Source organism: Ambystoma mexicanum, chromosome 11 (genome assembly GCF_040938575.1).
Source record: "Ambystoma mexicanum isolate Mex_15411 chromosome 11, UKY_AmexF1_1, whole genome shotgun sequence".
NCBI classification, from domain to species: domain Eukaryota; kingdom Metazoa; phylum Chordata; class Amphibia; order Caudata; family Ambystomatidae; genus Ambystoma; species Ambystoma mexicanum.
Window position 1 is genome coordinate 651024999 of NC_090934.1, and position 16999 is coordinate 651041997.

The window sequence follows — 16999 nt, forward strand, 5'->3', positions numbered from 1 at the left end:
ACGTTATTGGCTCGACAATTTGGGAGAATCCTGGGATGAATCGATGGTAGAAGTTAGCAAATCCCAGCATGCTCTGAACCCCTTTGACTGATGTTGGTGAATGCCAGTTAAGGATGGCCTCCACCTTGTGTGTGTCCATTCGAACTCCTTGTATCGTATGGATAAAACCTAAGAATGCCACTTCCTTTAGGTGGAAAAAACATTTTTCCAGTTTGGCATATAATGGGTGTTGCCGAAGTTTTTCCAAAATGGCGTGGACATGGGCAACATCTTCCTTTTTGGTGGCTGAATATATCAAGATGTCGTCACTATACACTAGAGCACAGACGTCTAGCAGTTCTCGGAGGACGTTGTTCATGAAGAACTGAAATGACGCAGGGGCGTTGCAAAGCCCAAAGGGCATGACCTGGTACTCGAAGAGGCCATACTTTGTGCAAAAAGCAGTTTTCCACTTGTCACCTTTTTTAACTCTTACTAGGTGATAAGCCCCCTTAGGTCCAATTTTGTATAGATCGGTGCATCCTTAACTTGGTCTAGAAGTTCCGGGATGAGTGGTAAAGTATATCATTTATTACTGTTATCTGGTTAAGAGAACGATAGTCGATGCAAGTCCTTAGATCCCCCTCCTTCTTGGGCACGAAGAAGAGGGGTGAGGCTGCAGGTGACTTGGATGGACGAATAAACCCATTTCCCAGATATTGATCGAGGTATGTTCGTAAATGGAGATTCTCTTGCTCAGTCAAGGCGTAGATTCGACTACAGGGGATTTGGGCTCTGGGTACTAGGTCAATTTGGCAGTCATACGGTCTGTGTGGGGGCAGCGTGTTAGCCTGTTCCTTCTGGAAAACATTCAGGTAGTCCATGTAATCCGGTGGCAGTGAGCCAGTTAAACCTAACATGATCCTTTCTTTCTGAATTGTCTTTCCTGATTCACCCGAAGGAGATTCCACGTTGTAGCAAGTGTCAGCACAGTGCTTAGAGAAGGTCAGAACTCTTGTTCGCCAGTTGATTCTAGGGTTGTCGATCTCCAACTAGGGCATTCCCAAGATCATCTGGAACTGAGGGGCCCCAATGAGGTCGAAGGCAATGTCTTCCCGGTGGCCATCTTGACACAGAAGCGTGACCTTCTCGGTGTGGTGCGTTACCACATTCATGTAGTCATTGACATCATAAGTTGCCACCAGGTGGGGTAACGTCAGACCATGTTTTAAGTACTGGTGTCACTAATGTCTATGACCACCGCATAATCCTCTTTGTAGGAACAAATGGCGCTCATTAAAATAAATGAGTATCACATCCCAGTGCCAGATAAATTAACAGATCATCCGCGTATAAAGACACTCTGTCTTCCCAGCCGTCCGCCCACCTGAAGCCACTCCATGTCTGCATGGATCTTAACAGGATTGCTAAAGGTTTGATTGCTAACGCAAAAATCAAAGCTGACAGGGGGAAGCCTTGTCGTGTTCCCCTACCTAGCTGGAAGGGTTCGAAAGTATACCCATTCACTCTTGTTACTGCCACTGGAAGGTGGTATAATAGTTTAACCCAACTCATGAAGTAAGGGCCTATGCCTATACGTCGCATAATTTCCCAAATTGCCTCCCAGTGCACAGAGTCGAAAGCCTTCTCGAAATCTATGGACAGTAGGGCTAGGGGGTTTGGTAGCTTAGGTGTTTTTTCTAGTGCTGTGTGTAATCTATATATATTTTGCCTGGTGGATCTTTGTGGCATAAAGCTGCATTGGTCCGGGTACGCTAGTGTGTGTACGACACGCTGCAGCCGATTGGCCAGTACTTTCGTCAGTATTTTGACCTCGCAGTTTATAAGAGAGATGGGCCTATAGGAACTGCACTTGTCGGTGGCTTATCTGCTTTGGGCAAAACTATTATTGTAGCTTTTCTGAGGTCTGGGGGGAGGCAACCCTGCGAGCGTGAGTGTTGAAAGAGGCGCAATAGTTGTGGAGAGATTACGTTTGCGCCTATTTTCTTCCATATTTCGACAGGGAAACTGAAGTTCTGACATTGCACAGGTTTCTTCTTACTCTGTAATTTCTTGTTCTAGTAGGGCCGCCTGTTGTTCGTCTAGGCTAGGAAGGTTGATTTCTTCTAATATAGCGGTCGGTGGCAGTTCAAGTGGAGCACTGTACAGTCCAGCGTAATATTTAGCGAATCCCTCCGCTATGTCCTGGTCTGTTACTAGTGGGTCTGGCTCTTCTGTCGTTAGTTTCCTAACTTGAGTGAGGCCTAAGTCCCTGCACTCCAACCACGCTAGAATTTTCCCCGCCTTGTCCCCAGTTTCATATATTTTCGCTCGCATTGCTGCATGTGCTTGTTTTGCATTGTCCAAGGCTATATGCTGTAGCTGTTTCTGTGCTAACTGCAGTGCGCTTTGTGTCTCGGGGAGGTCATGGACCAGGTGAGCAGATTCTGCATTCCGTACCCTGGCTTCAGCTGCACGTATCGCTTCAAGGTGTTTTTTCTTGTGGGCTGCAGTCCAGGCTATGATTTCACCCCTCAATACTGCTTTTAGTGCCTCCCATAGCGTTGTTGGGCTGTCCACAGAGTCAGTATTTATTTCAAAGTATGTTTCAGTAACTTTTTGTATGTGTTCCACCAGTTCAGGAAACCCCAGGTAATAACCATTCAGTCTACAACTCGGCGGGGGGAGTGGTCTGCTGGTCTTAATCGCTAACATGAGTGGGGAATGATCTGAAATACCTCTTGGGAGCAATTTTGCGTCACACGCCTCATGAATGTTACACATTGGTAGGAAGAAGTAATCCAACCTGGATAACGAAGCATGTGCACCGGAGTGGTACGAGTATTCTCTTGTATTGGGATGTAGGGATCTCCATGCATCATGTAACCCCAGTGCATTGGTAAATGTGGCAAGTTTAGTGCATATATCTGGGTTTCTGGATCATACATGTGTCCTATCCAACTCTGTGTTCATGACTTTGTTAAAGTCACCTCCAATCAACATGAGGCCTTCAGTGTTGTCAACAATTAGGGGTGTAATATCGTTATTCAGGGGGGTTAGGAGGTTAGGCGGTGCATATACAGCGATCATAGAGATGGTGCGCTCCCACAGGGTTCCTATCGTGTGTACATATCTACCTCCCTGGTCCTGGGTGACTGCAGTGGGGCTATAGGGGAGTCTTTTTTGTACTAGGATCAATACCCCACATGATCCCATGGTGAATCCAGCATGAAAGGCTTGTCGGTAGTTTGTGCGACTAAACAGTGTGCATCTTGTGCCCGCCAGATGTGTCTCTGTTAAGAAGGCCACATCCGGTAAGTGACGGTTCAGTGCTTGCAGGACTAGGTGTCTTTTAATACTATTTCCGAGCCAGTTAACGTTCCATGTCATCACCCGGATGGCTCTGCTTTTATCTACGTTGGTGTTCTGCGCCATGTGACTTGTGCATGTGTGGTGTCAGTGTATTGTATAGCTAAGAGTGTTACATGAGCCACCAACCCGGATCAGGATTGAGCTGGATCGTGCATCTGTTGGTTCAGTGTCGGGACTCGTTTGCTCTTTCGTTCCGTGCGGGTCAAACGCGAGGGAGTTATTGGCATATACTTCTTGAACTTGGTATAACTTTTAACACAACAAGTCACACCCTCCCACCCCCACCCTATACTCCATCCAACCTGAAGCATCTGTCGCACCCATACAACTATCAAATACCCTGTCAAACGGACATGTAACTAATAACCATTACCCAAGTCTCTGTGCTTCTGCTTCAACCAATCTCCAACTGTCTTACTTTGGTTGTTCTGTTGCCAAACTGACTGTTCGTGGTCACAGTCTAAATTTAAGTTCAAGTTCCTGGGAGGTGGCCTCGGGCGGCCGCCGTTGCTATGTTGTTTCCGTAATGTTATTTGTGGTTCGGAGTAAGAGTGCATCATCCTGGTTGGTGCTCGGCGGGTTCCACTGCTTTTTCTAGAGCCACTGGTTCCATGTTCATCGGAGGTCTCCCCTGGGGGGCGCGGTCCGGACGAGGCCGGCGTCTATCTTCCTGTCTCGTTGGTCGCGCCGACCAGTCGCTCTCAATGTGGGTCTCCGCCCATTTCCAGGCCTCCTGAGGGTCAGTGAAGTGTGTGGACGTACCTTTATGATATATCTTTAGCTGAGCTGGAAATAGCAGTCCGAATTTCACTTTCATGAGGGACAGCTGCCGCTTCAGTGGTTCGAATGATTGTCTTGCACGTTGCACTTCTTTCGTGTAATCAGGGAAGAAGGCTATCCGAGAGCCATTATAAGTGATCGTTCCCTTCGCACGGGCCATCTGGAGCAGCGCATCCCTATCACGATAGTTAAGGAGTTTAGCAATTACAGTCCTGGGTGGCATTCCTGGGATGGGCTTGCCAGAAGATATCCTGTGAGCGCGTTCTATTGAGAAAAATTTGGAAAAGGAATGAGGGTCATAGATGTCTGCTAGCCACTGTTCCAAGAACAGTTCCATGCTCGGTCCCTCCGTTCCTGCAGGAATTCCGAGGATACGCATGTTGTTGCGGTGAGACCTGCCCTCGCCTTCATCCACTCTGGCCTCCAGGGTCTTCAACCAGTGGAGTGTCTGTGACAATTGTTGGTTGATATTGCTAATGTTGTCCTCTGTACCTGAGATGCGTTGTTCTGCTTCCCCCATGCGAGAAGTGAGTTTTTGCAGGTCGTGGCGGAGGAAGGACACATCCGCCGCTATGCTGTCCATTTTCATTTCCATGGAGATGCGGGAACTCGCAATGGCCGCCATTACATCTTTCAAGGAAAGGGTGTCCTCCGCGTCTGGAGAGTTTGCCAGCGGTGCTTGATCCGTCGGTTGAGATGTCGTGGCGAAATCATATTGGTCCATTCTGTTTTGTATGCTCGATTTCCGTGGTTTGTCTTTCCCCATTTTGTAGCGTAGAAGGTGGCAGTCGTAACTGCCGGGGTAGGAGTTGTGTTTAAGTGCTTTCAGGAGTGTCCCTGCAGGCGCAGGTTCCGGATCTACTGTTGCCTCTCTGCCCAGTCTGTGGAAAGCAGATTTCCTCCAGTTCTCCCCACGGGGGCGGGAGGTGAGGATAGGATCGGTCGTGAGCCGCAAAGCCAGTGAAACTCACGGGGGGAGGCCGCTTCACGCCAACTTGAGTTTCTTGCCCCGTCCCCAGAGCGAAGTCCTAGCCGCACCGCCAATCCAACAGCGAGCTGTTACTCCAATAAGGGGGGATCCGTCCGCTCCCTCTCGGAACAGCGTTCCTTCCTACCTTCTTTCTGGGGGGGACACACAGCACTGTGCCGTCCGCTCCGCTTATCACCTGCTACTTCCGCTGCTCCCTGCGTCTCTCCCTCCGTCCTGCACCGTAGCTCCGCACAGGTTGCCTGTCGGTGTTGGGCACCCTAACCGGGCGACAACACAGCCATGTCCCCAGCCCTTTCGTGGACGCCACAACTCTCTCCCGCGGCTCCACTAAGTCGCGGCAGCCATCTTGGTTTCATGCCTTCACGCCCGTTCAGGTTTCGTTATCGTCGAATATCTCGGTAAAAGGCTGGCTTTCTGCGATCCAGCTCCATGTGCCTGTGCCGCACCTTATCCTCTTCGCCACAGATGCGTTTGGAGCCAGAATTGTTCCATCGAAAAGGATGTTTAAACAGGATTTTGTCAGCGGCCGCTGGAGCTCCACGGACTCACGTCCTGCCTGCTCGCATGCTGGCCACGCCCCCTTGAATGCAATTCTATACAGCTTTTTGGATTTCATGTTTTATTATATTCGTCCCCCGCCATAGTTATACCACTTTTTGGGGCAACCCATTTTTTATTCTCACGCTTATCTTTTCTCCAGCAGTCCGTTATCTGTCTTTACCCATTTATGTCCTCCTTGTCTTCCTCTGTGTTGTTCGTTGTCAGTTCTTACTGTCCGTGTGTTGACGTGGTCCCTTTTCCTTCTTTTAAGTTTTGTGGCGGCTCTTGTGTTATTCATTAAAATGATTGTTGTCCTTGCATGTTTTTCTTTATCTCCCCAGGTGTTGATGCGGCTCTGAGATCGTAGCATGGTAAGCGGGAGCGGCCGTGAAGAAGAAGGGGAACCGCTGTATGCAGATGTGCCCGCCGCGGGATGCAGCAGACATGAGCAGAAGGTATGTAAATTCAAGCATGAGCGCGGGTGACTTGGGCGTTGCACGTGTTTTCAATGTGCTAACTTTTCTCCTCTTCTTCTCTTTACAGTGCCGCGGTCGCGGTGAGGCATCAGGTCCAACGGTAAGTATTTGCAGGTTCCAGGTTTATTCTGTGCTCCTACAGGTAAGGTTGACTCTGCTTCCAAGGGTAAGTTGCTGTTTGCCAGATTCTTGCGTGGATGAGGATGTTTCTTCTGGAGACTGGATCACGGCGAGAGTTACTGGATGAGGATGTTTCTTCTGCAGACTGGATCACGGTGAGAGTTATTGGATGAGGATGTTTCTTCTGCAGATGGATCACAGTGATCGTTACGTTACAAGTAAAGTAACATGAAGCACAGATCAATGTGAGGGCGGGGTTTAAATAGCCTTGAGCTGCTTAGCCCCACCCTTAGGTAGCCTGACTGTACACGCCCAGCCACACCCGATGGAAGATGCTGGACACACTCTGCCACACCCTATGCACGATGCACGTGCAGCATGAGCTTGGCAGTTAAACAGGCTCAGAACTCCACATGGTTTGGCCTGTCTTATGAGCCTGGTGCCTCAGAGGAGCCAGGACAACACCCACCTGGCTCAATGATGCATTCCATGGGAAATTCTGGAATCCCCCAAGGAGTCCCCTGAATAGGGGCGGATGGGCATTGCTGACCCTGACTGGGTGGCCATGACAATGGGCCATCTCTCATCTTCAATGTCTGCACCTATGTCTATTGGCACTATTGCGTGAGTCTGTGATGGTGTGTTCTTTGCCCCTAAGAGTTGCTCCCTCGATTGTGCAATTGCTGCCCCATCCCTCCTGCACACTGGCAGTTACCTAAGCCAGCTATTGTATGGCGTCTGGGGGACTACCCCCTCTGCCGGGTGTTGTGTTGGTTCGTTTTCGTTGTGCCCCCCAACCCTCTGCTCATATGTCCTGCACTCCTAGGGGGTCCCTTCACCAGACCTTGGTAGGTAGAGTTTGCTGGGCCCCTCCCTTTCCTTGTCACTATTGCCATCGCCATGATCAGAGTCGTCGTCCATGTCACTACAGAACCCATTTGAAAAGCTTAGTTTCCATGTGCTTAAGTTGCGTTTATGTGATGCATTAAGTTCAATGTCTGTTAATGTGCATGTATTCTCCTCTCCCATACTCCCAGGCATGCCGCACCTTGTCCTAGTACCGTTCCCTTGTGCGCACCTGCGCTCTTTTCTCTTTGTGTCTCCTCATCTCACCTTTTTCTTTCCAATTCCACTTTTATTGCATCACTTACCTGTTTCAATGCCTTCGCCTCTTCACCGTCCAAATATTGTTCCCTTCTCCATCTTTCCAACCTCAACTGCTTCAGCTGCTTTTCTTCATACGTACGTGATGCCTCCAATAACAATTTCTCCCTTTCCTCTTCTCCCATCTTCTCTATTTCCTCCTTCTACTTCTCCATCTCCACCCGTTGTCTGTCCTCCTTTGTCTCTCTCTCTCTACAATGTCTGTTCACTCTCTTGACATGATCCCGTCCTGCCGTATGAATACATAGCAACGTTTATCTGTTACCTGACCTCTAATTGAGGCTTTCGATATTCTGCTGTCAAGGGAAAAGAGGTTCATACAATCCTATGTCACTATACTTTCATAACGAGCCTCTGCGGCTCTGCACCCTACACAGTGGCTTTGCACACAGCCTCGCCTGCACCAGCGCTGCCGTTGTCTGGCACACCACCTCAAATTTGCGCAGGCACCTTCCATACACTGCCACTTGTTCACCTTGCCTCCAATCCCACTTCCACAATGCTAGCTCCTCACCGTTACATCACACCATCCTATGCCCCAACCTATGGGTGACGTCACCAAGCTAAAGTTCAAACAGTTGAATAGACAATTTGTGTGCACAAAACAATGACCCACTGCTTCAACCCCACACCAAACCCCACATATCCAAAATCCCCACAGCTGTCTTCCCACCTCTCCAAGTGGAGTAAACGCCTTATTCTTGTGATTAACTGCTCCCGCCGCATCGCCTGATGTGAGATACACCTCTCTCCAGGAGGCTTAACCAGCTAAACACTTCCAGAATCTAGGATAGCTCCTGCTAGCCCTTACGGAAATTCGTCATCTATGCTCTGAATTAGAACGTCCAACTCATGGGAATACCACATATATACATATTCTCACAGTCCAAGTCTATTGAGTCTATGGTCCCTACTTATCACCAGAGGCCTATGCCTCGCAACTCAAACGCTTTCTAGACATAGAGAAGGGACTTATACCTCCACTCCCATCCCTGCCACTGTGCGCGTGCTAACACAACTTCAATACCGATATGGATCACAAATTACACCTCCCTCCTCCGGTACACATTAAACCCACGCACACAACACATTGCCTGTTATGTGGACCACAACTTATGTTCTTCTGCGTCTGTCAATGCTGCACTGCTGCTGGCTCCCTGTTAACTGCTCTTCTCGCCCCTCTGCACTGTGTCGACACCTCGCTGACTGCGGGCGGGATAGATTTCTCAAGGCGGCTCCAGACGGCTTACCTCCGGTTGCGCCGTCTGTTTAGCTCACAATTCCCATGAGGGTCCTGCAGCCTTCTGGGTCCGATGGCTAAGGAGGCAGCTTCTGGCTGGGCTAACATCACAAACCATCTCAGCAGTGCCTCCAACTTGTTAGGGGGGGGGGGCTCCGTAAACTGTTACTTAGAAAATGTTATAGTGAGCAGGCCCCATGATTGGCCAGTGACCCCGTCATCCACCCCTGGGGTCCTTGGTTTGATTGGCTGAACCACGAGCCCCCAAGCCTGGGACAACTGCTGTTCCTAGCCCGCTGGCCACCTGTGAATGGTACATCTGTAATTATGTGTCTGCAAGGTGCAACTATGTGCCAGCATCATAACTGTGTGTGAGCCATAGCTGCCATCAGAGCGTTCCGTTTGCCAACGCAGAACTGTGACGTGCATGTATCAACTTTGTTGCAGCCATTGTCTGATTGGTGAGACAGGTTGCTCTTCTCAGCCACCAAATCTTGGCAGCTCCTCAGCCCGGCCAGATCACCTGCTTGGAGACCACGTTTATGAGCTCGGGTCTCTGAATTATTCTGTATTTTGTCGGAGAGTGCGCCTCTGCTGCAGCCAGTATTACTTTGATTCAATGTGAGGAATATCGTTTGAAACATTGCAACCTTGGCAGTGGCTTAGTTCCTGCCACAGTAGTTCTGCTTGCATAGCATTCAGTGAGGCTCTAGGTCTCTCTGGGTCCATCGTGGCCTACTAGAGTTCTTAAGCCATAGCTTGGCTTCTACTATATGCGTCTTCCATAGTGCCCATAGGTTAGTGCGTCATAGCTGACAGGTCCCTTGAGTGCTCCTGTCGTACCATGGGGTTATTTGCATGCAAGCATCTGCAAGCATTTACACACGCCCTTCTTGCTTCTTTCGTTACTGCGATGCTGTAGCAAGCCTAATGGCAAAATAATAAACGTGCAGACAGTATGTTTATGTCACTGTCCTGAGTGTGTGAGTGTCCAGAGTGTGAGGGTAGCACATGTGCTTCATGTCTAACGAGGCTATGTCGTTGTGATGTCTCTAACGACTCGCAGAATGGTGTTTTGGTGCTTTAGTTATACTGTCCATGTAACTGTCTCCAGCTCCGTCTTGTGCTTCTTCGGCCACTCTTTGTAAGGTCCGTACTGCTGCAGGTTTGTAGGGCCTGCTGACAGGGTACCTATCGTGCCGTCATAGGAGCAGTGGGAATTGGTCTGAGTTCATATAAACGGTGGCCATATTGTCTCTGGTGCTTCCTCCTGTTGGAGGGTCTTTCGGGACGGGAGGCATATTCTGACTTTCCCTCTTCATACCATTTACAACTGCCACACCAATCATCAGCTGCAATTCCCAGTCTTACTGTTCCTTTATTAAAGGCTTCGCGAGTCTGGGTTGTAAAGGGCAAGGGCAATTGCCTCCTTGTCATCCTTTTGGTTTCCTACTCCTTTCTCCTTCATTTGAACTGCCATCCTGGAGTTTTCGGCCTTGCTCCAAGTGTGCTCTCGTGCTCCGCCTTTTATCCCTGTGGGGAAGGGAAAGAGACGGCAGGTGTGCGTAGTTATCAGCAATTGCCTGACTCTGATAGACCCTGGTGTTGGGAAATGTCAGGTAAACGGCTCTAGTGTCAGTCCTTTGTCTTTCACGGTATGAAAAAGTGTTCATGTAGGAAAAGGGGGGGGATTATAGCTTTTACATATCCTACACGGTAGGATGGCGGAAAGGTGTTATAAGGAAGGGCGTACCACATTTCACCCATCAGTGTCCGACTTCCGCTCCCCAAAGACCCCCCCATCCAGGTGATCCTCCAGCACTGGTCCACCCCCAGGAACTAGATCCAATAGCGATGGCCATGCCCTGGCCACCTGGATGACAGATCCCCGGGGACTAGTGGGTGAGACACACCTTCATGTTTCTCACACTTTGCAGCCAAGGCTTACCCCTCAGCCCGATACCCGAATCAAAAATGACCTTAGAAGAGGAGGCAGATCCATTATTGGAATGTTAAATGGTTAAAAGCCCTCCCCCATACCCCTATCAGGTACCTAGTGATAAGATGGTCTCCTTGCAACCTGGTGTCCGCAGGATAACAGCCCACAACACAGAAACCACAGAAAAGGTAGTATTGGAATGGATCAAAAATGGGGTGGAAGGAGTGGAAAAGAGCTAAATTGTATGTGCCCCAGCAACGAGATAGGCTTATATTTGCAGTAGTACAAAGGCTATTCAACCAAATGTGGGAGTTGCATAAAAAGGTAAACTCTAAGGATGATGTGTATCCCTTGCCAGATGTTTATGAGGACAGAGAGCAAGCAGTTAAGGATTACAAACTTCATGCAAACTTCTGTCCTGAAATAGTGTCACCATTTTTATTTTGGATTATAAATGCCCCATCAAAGTCTATGTTAACTGAAGCGTTTCCAATGAGACAGGAGTCTGGGTTTGACACAGATAATCCAATGCACCAGGTTCATATTCCCTGGACTAGGATAGAATTACTCTTTTACTAAAGATTATCCAGACATTGGACAAAATCGAGAACAGTGGTACACCTAGACAGACCGGGTACTTAAAACAAGTCCACTTACTTTGGGAGATATAGATCAGTTGTTTTAATGCATTCTGCTAGCAGATATATGGCGCCAATCAGAATGCAAGACAGTTTAGAACCTGTCATTAAAGTGGGATGTGCTGACAGAGGCAGCAAATGAAAGGGGGAAGACTGGGGAATTGTCCAAAGAAATAATAGCTCTTCCAGCACTGCTGATAACATGTATCCAGCAAGTGGTTCCCCACAAGAAAATGAATTGGGATTAATTGACCGTTTGCAGTCAGGGAGAAGGGGAGTCAGTTGAAAAATATTTTGCACGAAAGGAAGAAGCTTTTACCTCGTTTAGTGGAATGGACATGGCTATCCCAGAGTGACAGAAAGCCCTTGGTTCACACTTTGTAGAGGGGTTCTTGCCTCACCTAAAGAATGATATACAAACGTATGAGTCTACGTAGCCGACTCAATCTGCTGCCCAGATTTTGACCATGGCTAGGTATTATGCCAATCGCCATGCCAAAGATAAAGGGGAGAAGGAAAAGAAAATGAATGAATTAAAAACCAGAACAATAATGTAACAGGCTTTTGCAGAAAAGAGGCAGATGTAATATGTATAGACAAAGAAGAATGTATAGAGGACTAAGAAGTGGTAGCGCCCCACCAAATAATGGAGCAGGTATGATAGACACTAGGTATCATTTTTGTAAGGCAGAGGACCACTGCATAAGGGAGTGTCCTTTATGCCAGAAAGGGTGTGGATGCTCTTATCGGCGAGGAATGACAAGGTGGAATTTCTTTTCTTAGAACTGCGGCTGGGGGAATAGTATAGTAACAAATACTGGGACATCAGAAGAGAATAATGAGCAGCAGCATAATTATTTTGACCCTAGACAAGGCCAGCAATATTCAGCTAGGAATCACTATGAAGATAACTATAGCACAATAGACTGCTCATCATAAGGCTTGTCCAAAGTCCAATATCTGATCCTTTACAGTTCAGTATAGGCCCTATATCTTGCATGGCTCATCTTGTTGTCACTGATAAATGTGCTTTAAATCTGTTGGGAATGGATTTGTTAAACCATGTGCATGCACCTATACATTGTTAGCACCCTAGTTCCCTTGCCATGGAATGCTGCTCTGCAAGAGAGTTTTGATGTTTTAAAATTTGCTTTATGTAATTCACCTGCTTTTAGGCACGCCTGATTTATGTTGTTTGTGCATAAAAAGCAAGGCTGTGTGTTATCTGTACTAACTCAATGAAACAGGGGGGAAAACAGACAGTTTGCCCAGTGGGGAAAAAGCACTTCCAAATTGTTTAAAGGGTGTAAAAACACTTTCAAATTGTTTAAGGGGTGTAGCAGCTACAGCCATTTCTATGAAGCAAGCCGATTCCATAATACTGGGACACCAAGTTACATTGTCTGTGCCACATGTAATTGATATTTTTTTTTAATAAAACTAAAACGCAGCACCTGACAAATAACAGGTAGACTAGATATGAGCTGACATTATTGGCTCCAAATATTGTCATACAATGTTCGAAAACCATTGTTGAGGCTTGTAGGATATCTCAGCATTCAGCCCAAGCAGCTGAACATATTGCCCTTACCAGAGTTTGTGAGTTAAGTTCTGGTCTTGTAGTTTATATTTTACTGACAGCCAATAAACATTTGGAGTAGCTTACAACTTTGTCCGCTTATGGGCTGAGGGAGGATGTTTAACTTCAGATGGGATACAAATACAGCATGGTACCATGATTTTGAAATTATTGTATGCATTGTCTCTTAAAAAAAAAAAAGTCCGTCATCAAATACAGTGCACGCAAGGCCATCATAAATGACATGGGAAAGGTAATGCTTATCCTGACCAAATTGCAAAGGCAACTGCACAGTCCCCTGTATCTGTTATGTACATTAAACACATGATGCAGCCAGAAGATAACATTTTTGATAAATACTTGTGAGACAGTGCAAGCTATTCAGGCTGAGGCCACTGAGCAAGAGGTTCAGGAATGGAAACTGTAAGAAACCAGAAGGTGTCTCACCTGTTAGTCCTCAGGGATTTGTCATCCAGGTGGCCAGGACATGCCAATTGCTTTTGGATCCAGTTCCTGGGGGTGGACCAGTGCGGGAGGATCGCCTGGGTGAGGGTCTTTGGGGAGTGAGAGTGGGACACCTGATGGCAAGATGCAGTATCCCTCTCTTCCCGGTAACACCTTTTACCCCATCCTACCCAGTAGGATATTTGGAACCTCTAACCCTGCGCCCTTTTCCTCCACAAACACTTTCACAGGGACACCCGCTCTGGGAGAAAACAGCTGGTTAAAAGGCAGAGCACGAGGCAAAGCATGCGAAGGAACAGCAGGTCCGAGACGGCAGCTGAACGAGGGAAGAAAGACGGCAAACCACGAAGGGTGCACAAGGAGGGAGATTCCCTTCACCTTTCTGGCAGAAAGCTGTTACTTTCTAGACACCTTCGGATTGCAGAGCATAAGGCCAAGATCCCAGTGGGAAGAATCCTGTATTGTGTGTCAGATACCCGGGGCCCTCCTGCACAGCTGATCGAGTCGGAGAGAAGCAGCAGCCGCTGTGGTACAATCCTTGGCTCCAAGATCAAAGAAAGATCAACACTGCCGGTGAGTTGGGGAAACCAATGCAAGACCGATCTGTGTTGAAGTGAAGGTTGCAAGCGGCAACATTGTATACAAAGAGCAAGGATAGAGATTGCTGAACCCATGTTAAGAAAGATGCAAGGACAGCCTAACGGGTGATGAATGTTTGAACTGTAGCAAAGAAGATACAATTTTCATGACAGAGTGTACGGCACCGCAAGTGTGCTCAATCAAAGGTCTCTGTAAGATATTCAGCAGAGAAGTGGCAGAAGCGAAAGTAAAAGATAAAGAATAAGAATTGGTGTGAATCGAAGTGGTCCTGTGATGGTTTAAGCAAAACCTATTGCTAAAGTAATCAGTTTTTGATACAAAGAGAACTGATCCCAAAGGAGGGGGGTCCGTGGTCCAAGCCCAAACAAGGGAGACCAATTGTCAACCTGTGAATGTGAAAATCCTGATAAAGAAACTTTGGTGTTTGTTTGTTACGTCAGGACCTCTGCAATAATATACTGTCATTTCTAGAGAAACTTTGGCAGTAGGCGCTGATACCTATGCTTTGAACTGTTTCCTTGTGGCCAAGAAGCCAGAGTGCGTGTGAAGCTCCAATGTGCCACCTTGTCCCGTGCTAAAAACGTGGGGAAGGGAAGCCAACTGCTCAACTATCCTCACATATTATTGCTTGAACACTTTTCTTTTGTCTACATTGTTGTCCCACACCTTTTGTATTTTGAAGTAAGGATTGGCAATAGGTCTATTAGTATAGGCCCTTTTTATTTTGACAGAGACTCCACTAGGACTGTGTTATTATTATTTGATGGTTGTAGATTACTCACATCCTTAGATTTACGATTAGATAGGCATTCAACCAACCCACTGAAGTTCAATAAACACCTTTGAACTGTGATCACTTGTGTCTGTCTTCGCTGTTTGATACCATGCATTCCTTACAAAACAGACTGGGAAATATGTAGATGGTTATTGGCTAGATATGATCGTATGATATGATCGTTTATTTATATAGCGCCTATACACAATGTGTTTCAAAGCGCTTCAAGGCAAGGGAGGGGAGGGAACAAGGGAAAATACAACCACATTCTTACAGGCCATGAACAGAAAGGATGTGAAATTAACTATCGTACTCGGCCTGACGACATTTCAGATAGTGCAAGAGCTAAGACATAGATAAGGAAGGGAGGGGGAGAGTGGGAAGGAAATGGAAACAGACAGGCGACTACCGTACTAGGCCTGACGACATTTCTGGTAGAGCCGGAGAAAAACAAAAGGTGAGGGAGAGGGGTGCAGAAAGGGAGGGCAGGAACAAAACAAGTGACTATCATACTAAGCCTGACGACATTTCAGATAGTGCTGGAGAGGTAGTGGGGAGGAAAAAAATAGTAATGGGTGGGTGGAGGAAACAGACGAGGTTGCTACCATATTAGGTCCAGGGACATTTCTGATAGAGTAAGTGCATAGAAGAAAGTAAGGGGAGGAGATAGGAAAAGGGAGAAGGGAAAGGAGGAGAGAAAAGAGAGTAAGCAGTCAAAAAGAGTGGAGAAGCAAGAGTGGAGAGCGAATACAATTGCAGAAGTCAGTAGTAACACATAATGTTGCAAGCCAGGATACAAGATGAAGATGGGAACAGCATGATTCAGGGCCACCATGAGTACAAGATGCAAAGGAAGTCCAGCATGAGAGTTGAGAAAGAGTGACGCACCGTGAATGAATGAAGTCCATAAAAGTCAAATCCAGCATTGGCCACAAGACAGTGATGGTGAAGGAAGGCACCAGGTGGGCGGGGCTTGCTAAGTGGTGAAAAAGATCAGCAGGTAGGAAAATACCTGGTGGGCGGGGCTTAGACCAGGTGACCTAGATCCACTTGCACCTGCTCCCCATCTGCAAAGGAAAAGAAGCTGGAGGGCTCCTTAAATAGGGCAACAGAGCGGCAAGCATGAAGGCACCAGGTGGGCGTGGCTTGCTAAGTGGTGAAAGGAAGCAGGAAGGCACAAGGTGGGCGGCGCTTGCTAAGTGGTGAAAAATAGCAGCAAGCAGGAAGACACCAGTTGGGCGGGGCTTGCTAAGTGGTGAAAAAGAGCGGGAGGCAGGAAGGCATCAGGTGGGCGGGGCTTAGGCCAGATGATCTAGATCCACTTGCACCTGCTCCCCATCTGCAAAGGAAAAGAAGCTGGAGGGCTCCTTAAGTAGGGAAACAGAGCGGCAAGCAGGTAGGCACCAGGTGGGCGTGGCTTGCTAAGTGGTGAAAAAGAGTGGGAAGCAGGAAGGCACCAGGTGGGCGGGGCTTGCTAAGTGGTGAAAAAGAGCGGCAGGCAGGAAGGCACCAGGTGGGCAGGGCTTAGGCCAGGTGAACTAGATCCACTTGCACCTGCTCCCCATCTGCAAAGGAAAAGAAGCTGGAGGACTCCTTAAGTAGGGAAACAGAGCGGCAAGATGAGGGAAATGGAAATTACCTCATGTGTATTTATGTTTAATGTTGTCCTGTGCTCATGGCCCGTGTAAGGAACTCATGGTGGCAACAGTAAAGACAGGCACAAGTGATCACAGTTCAAGGGTGTTTATTAAACTGCAAAGGTAGGTTGGAAAAAATCCTAATCTAAACCTAAATCTAAGATGGGAGCAAGCTTCGACCATCAAATATTAATAAGGCAGGCCAAGTGTGGGATAATGTTCTTAAGAAAGAAGGAAGTGTTCACAAATAATAAGTCAGGATGTGGTACTTGAAGTCTTCCTTCCCCACATTTTCAGCACTGGACAAGGTGGTACTTTGGAGCACAGCACACGCTTGAGCTTTCCCAGCACACGTTCCACGTTCAGCAATCAGGGCTTTCAGTGGTTAAGTCTCTTTTCTAGAAAAAAGTCTCTTGCCACTGTGGGTCTGATGTATCAAAATAACAAACGAAGATTTCCTTCTCACATATACATTGGGTGAGGCTTTTCACAACTAGGTCCCCTTCTTCCGGGTGTATATCCCAAGAAGGTTGCTTAATGATACCAGGACCCCGCATAGTTCTGTTTTCTTGCTTTCGAGGACCTGTCGGGTTCAAAGTATCATAACAAAAGTTGAACAAAAAGTTCTTCTCTTTATTCAGTTAATAGTTCTTCAACCCTGGGTTACCCCTCTTTCAGGTTCAGATCCTTCTCGAATATCACTT